Source organism: Mizuhopecten yessoensis, unplaced genomic scaffold (assembly GCF_002113885.1).
Source record: "Mizuhopecten yessoensis strain PY_sf001 unplaced genomic scaffold, ASM211388v2 scaffold7205, whole genome shotgun sequence".
NCBI lineage: Eukaryota > Metazoa > Mollusca > Bivalvia > Pectinida > Pectinidae > Mizuhopecten > Mizuhopecten yessoensis.
In genome coordinates, this window is record NW_018406933.1 from 465,954 (window position 1) to 471,313 (window position 5,360).

General features: G+C 34.5%; 2 protein-coding genes across 2 annotated transcripts in view; one reads left to right on the plus strand and one right to left on the minus strand.

The window, feature by feature from the left end:
- LOC110453251 overlaps positions 1 to 2,335 on the minus strand; it is a 90,795-nt gene extending 88,460 nt beyond the window's left edge. Inside the window, exon 1 of the mRNA XM_021502125.1 lies at positions 2,202 to 2,335. The gene's annotated coding sequence lies outside the window, so the exon portion shown is untranslated. The remainder of the gene's footprint in view (positions 1 to 2,201) is intronic.
- Positions 2,336 to 2,942: 607 nt separating this feature from the next.
- Positions 2,943 to 5,360, plus strand: part of LOC110453253 — a 46,356-nt gene continuing 43,938 nt past the window's right edge. The window contains exon 1 of the mRNA XM_021502133.1: positions 2,943 to 3,054. The gene's annotated coding sequence lies outside the window, so the exon portion shown is untranslated. The remainder of the gene's footprint in view (positions 3,055 to 5,360) is intronic.

Sequence of the window (5,360 nt, forward strand, 5' to 3'; positions counted from 1 at the left end):
AGATATACTATTGGAATTGACAAAAAATGCACCGGTACAATAGTAAATACTCAAAATGAACAGCAACCCTTGATTTTTTACTCCCAGTCGTAAAACTTGAAACGGTTTTATTATGTATGCAATCCAAGGAATCCAAGCACACACCACTTCTAAGAATATTGCAGAGGGAGAAACTGTCTGTTCAAGTCTCACAAAGATTAGTAATTTATCGATGAACCACCTGATCAGATATATAGCATGGTCTATCATTGATTGGCTCGTTTCTGACTTTCCTCTGTCGAGTGATGCAGCTGTACCGATTGTGGTTTGCATATAATGTGACTCTGTGACAGCACTTACGCANTGTAATTGCGGTGTACACTTTCCTATGGAGTGTAGTGGTAATTTGATGTATATTTTACTAGTGAGTGAAGTGGTTATTTAGGTGTTTATTTTACTAGTGATTGTAGTGACTATTTAGGTGTACCCTTTACTGTGGAGTGTAATGGTAATTTAGGTGTCCATTTTACTATAGAGTGTAATGGTAATTTAGGTTTACACTTTCCTATGGAGTGTAACAGTAATTTAGGTGTACACTTTCCTATGGAGTAAAGTGGTAATTTAGGTGTACACTTTACTATGGAGGGTAATGGTAATTCAGGTGTACACTTTCCTATGGAGTGTAGTGGTAATTTGATGTATATTTTACTAGTGAGTGTAGTGGTTATTTAGGTGTACATTTTACTAGTGATTGTAGTGACTATTTAGGTGTACCCTTTACTGTGGAGTGTAATGGTAATTTAGGTGTCCATTTTACTATGGAGTGTAATGGTAATTTAGGTTTACACTTTCCTATGGAGTGTAACAGTAATTTAGGTGTAAACTTTACTATGGAGTGAAGTCGTTATTTAGGGGTAGACTTTACTATGGAGTGAAATGGTAATTTAGATGTATACTTTACTATTGAGTGTAGTGATAATTTAGGTGTACACGTTACTAGTGAGGGTATGGATAATTTAGATGTACACTTTACTATGGAGTGTAATGGTAATTTAGGAGTACGCTTTTCTATGGAGTGTAGTGGTTATTTAGGTGTACACTTTCCTATGGAGTGAAGTCGTTATTTAGGTGTACACTTTACTGTGGAGTGTCATGGCAATTTAGGTGTACACTTTACTATGGAGTGTAATAGTAATTTAGGGTTACACTTTCCTATGGAGTGTAATGGTAATTTAGGTGTACACTTTGCTATGGAGTGAAGTCGTTATTTAGGTGCAGACTTTACTATGGGGTGAAATGGTAATTTAGATGTATACTTTACTATGGAGTGTAGTGATAATTTAGGTGTACACGTTACTAGTGTGTGTTTGGGTAATTTAGGTGTACACTTTACTATGGAGTGAAGTCGGTATTTAGGTGCAGACTTTACTATGGGGTGAAATGGTAATTTAGATGTATACTTTACTATGGAGTGTAGTGATAATTTAGGTGTACACGTTACTAGTGTGTGTTTGGGTAATTTAGGTGTACACTTTACTATGGAGTGTAATAGTAATTTAGTTTTACACTTTCCTATGGAGTGTAATGGTAATTTAGGTGTATACTTTACTATGGAGTGTAGTGGTAATTTAGGTGAATATCTTGTGCGTCTATGCATCGCTAAATATGTATCGAGTTTACAAATACACTGTATCGATAAAACTGTAGTCAAGGTATTTCAGACTCATGTCAGCGTTTAAAATTTGTAATGGGATAATGATTGTCCCTTGAAATAATAAAAAAAGACAGCGATAGTTTGATGATCATGTATCAAGAACAATGCAAACTGTGGCATGACCATTTCAAAAACTGTATGTTGAATATATTGTTAATGTTTGGCTAAGAAATGACATCATTTTGACACATTTATTAGGGCACACCCACAGCCTTTATATTGGAACAATAAAACTTATAAGAAATTAAACGTTTTCTTACTTCCAGATAGCTTTTGACATATCGCACATATATACATTGCTGGTATGATGGGCATGCTATAATGTTAATTTCAATGACCAATCATTCCAATATATCATCTAATTCAGACTCACCTGGAATATGTAGCTCAGCAATCAATGCTAGTCAATATAAAATAATGGCCGACGTGCTAAATATAGAAATACAAATCTATGGCCGTCATTTTAAGAACAGTTAAGTTGATATTCATTATTTAAACAATACTCTACCTGATAATACGAGGTGGAACTGTACGAGCGTTTTCCAAAGACGTGCTTAATCACTGTTTAAAATATTACTGGAACTGTGCACAGTCATAGATAAATCCAAGGACGATTGACTTATTATGACCGGGTAGACTGCAAACTAGGTTACGCACAGGATAATTTTGTTCAGTCAAAGTTAAGGACTCTCAACCGTTTAAATAGAGCCGACTGATAAGCTTCAACAACTACATTACACTGCTGGTGTGGTAAGGATATTGTTTCCGACGTATTGGTTTTCTATACACCTACGAAGGTTTCGCTAGAAAAGAAAACAAAATACTACAAACAAACAAACAGAAAAAAGGGCAACATTTTATCATGTAAACATACCGTGTTCTGTTTTAAGATGAGTATGTGCTATCTATAAAAGAATTGGAAAAGTAAAAATGAACTTCATCTGTTAAATGATAAAAGCATTGTATGGTAAGATTTAAAAAAAAAATGTTGCCCTTTTTTCTGTTTGTTTGTTTGTAGTTGGTTTTGTTTTTTCCTCGAAACCTTCGTAGGTGTATAGAAAACCATTACGTCGAAAACTATATCATTACCACACCAGCATTGTAATGTAGTTGTTGAAGCATATCAGCCGGTTCTATTTAAACGGTTGAGAGTCCTTAACTTTGACTGTGCAAAATATTTGTTGTGCAATATCCGGTGCGTAACCTTTTTTGCAGTTATACCCGGTCATAATAAATCAATAGCCCTTGAGTTTATCTATGACTGTGCACTGCTCCAGTAATCTTGTAAACAGGTGTTACAAGTGATTGAGCACGTCTTTGGAAAACACACGTACAGTTCCACCTCGTCCTTGTAATATCAGGTAGAGTATTATTGAAATAATGAATATAAACTTAACAGAATATGAGTGTGTACATGTATCACCGTTCTTAAAAAGAACGGCCATAGATTTCTATATTTAGCACGTCGGCCATTATTTTATATTGACTAGCATTGCTTGCTGCGCTGTGAACTCCATATTCCAGGTGAGTCCGAATTAGGTAATATCTTGGAATGATTGGTCGTTGAAATCATCATTATAACTTGTCTATCATACCAGCTATGCATATAACTTGTCTATCATACCAGCTATGCATATATTTGTGATATGTCAAAAACTACCTGGAAGTAAGAGAACATTTAAATTCATATAAGTTTCATTGTTTCCAATATTAAGGCTGTGAGTGTGCCCTAATAAATGTGTCAAAATGATGTCATTTCTTACCCAAACATTAACAATATATTCAACATACAGTTTTTGAAATGGTCATGCCACAGTTTGCATTGTTCTTGATAGTACCACTACACTCTATAGTAAAGTGTACACCTAAATTACCCAAACACTCGCTAGTAAAGTGTACACCTTAATAACCAATACACTCACTAGTAAAGTATACATCTAAATTAATACTACACTCAATAGTAAAGGGTACACCTAAATTACCACTACACTCCATAGTAAAGTGTTCACCTAAATTACCACTACACTCTATAGTAAAGTGTGCACCTCAATAACCACTACACTCCTTAGTAAAGTGTACACCTAAATTACCCATACATTTACTAGTAATGTGTACACGTAAATTACCACTACACTCCATAGTAAAGTGTACACATATATAACAACTACACTCTATAGTAATGTGTACACGTAAATTACCACTTCACACAATAGGAAAGTGTACACCTAAATTGCCATTACCCACTATAGTAAACCTAAATTACTACTTCACTCTATAGGAAAGTGTACACCTAATTTACCATTTCACTCCATAGGAGAGTGTACAACTAAATAACGACTTCACTCTATAGTAAACTGTACACCTAAATTACCATTACACTATATAGGAAAGTGTAAACCTAAATTACCATTATCTCCATAGTAAAGTGTACACTTAAATAACCATTACACTCCACATTAAAGTGTACACCTAAATAACCACTACACTTTATAGTTAAGTGTATAACTAAAAAATCACTACACTTCATTGTAAAGTGTACACCTAAATTACCCATACACTCACTAGTAAAGTAGACACTTAAATTACATTTTAACTCCATAGTAAAGTAGACACCTAAATTACCACTACACTCCATAGTAAAGTGTACAACTAAATTACCACTACACTCCATAGTACGTGTACAACTAAATTACCACTACACTCCATAGTAAAGTGTACACCCAAATTGCGACTTCACTCTATAGGAAAGTGTACACCTAAATTATTATTACACTCCATAGTAAAGTGTACACCTGAATTACCATTACACTCCATAGTAAAGTGTATACCTAAATAACCACTAAACTCCATAGTCAAGTGTACACCTTAATTACCCATACACTCACTATTAAAGTGTACACCTAAATAACCACTACACTCACTAGTAAAGTGTACACCTAAATTACCCATACACTTTCTAGTAAAGTGTACACCTAAATTACCACTTCACTACAAAGTAAAGTGTAAACGTAAATGACCACCTCACTCCATAGGAAAGTGTACACCTAAATTACCACTACACTCCATAGTAAAGTGTACACCTAAATTACCCATACACTCACTAGCAAAGTGTACACCTAAATAACCACTACACTCACTAGTAAAGTATACATTTAAATTAACACTACACTCACTAGTAAAGTGTACACCTATATTATAACTACACTCACTAGTAAAGGGTACAGCTAAATTACCACTTCACTCCAAAGTAAAGTGTACACGTAAATTACCACTTCACTCCATAGGAAAGTGTACACCTAAATTGCCATTACCCTCCATAGTAAAGCGTACACCTAAATTACCACTACACACTATGGTAAAGTGTACACCTAAATAACGACTTCACTATATAGGAAAGTGTACACCTAAATTACCACTTCACTCCATAGGAGAGTGTACAACTAAATTACCACTACACTCCATAGTAAAGTGTACACCTAAATAACCACTACACTCCAAAATCAAGTGTACACCTAATTTACCCATACATTCACTAGTAAAGTGTACACCTAAATAACCACTACACTCACTAGTAAAGTATACATCTAAATTAACACTACACTCCATAGGAAAGTGTACACCTAAATTACAACTACAGTCACTAGTAAAGTGTACACCTAAATTACCA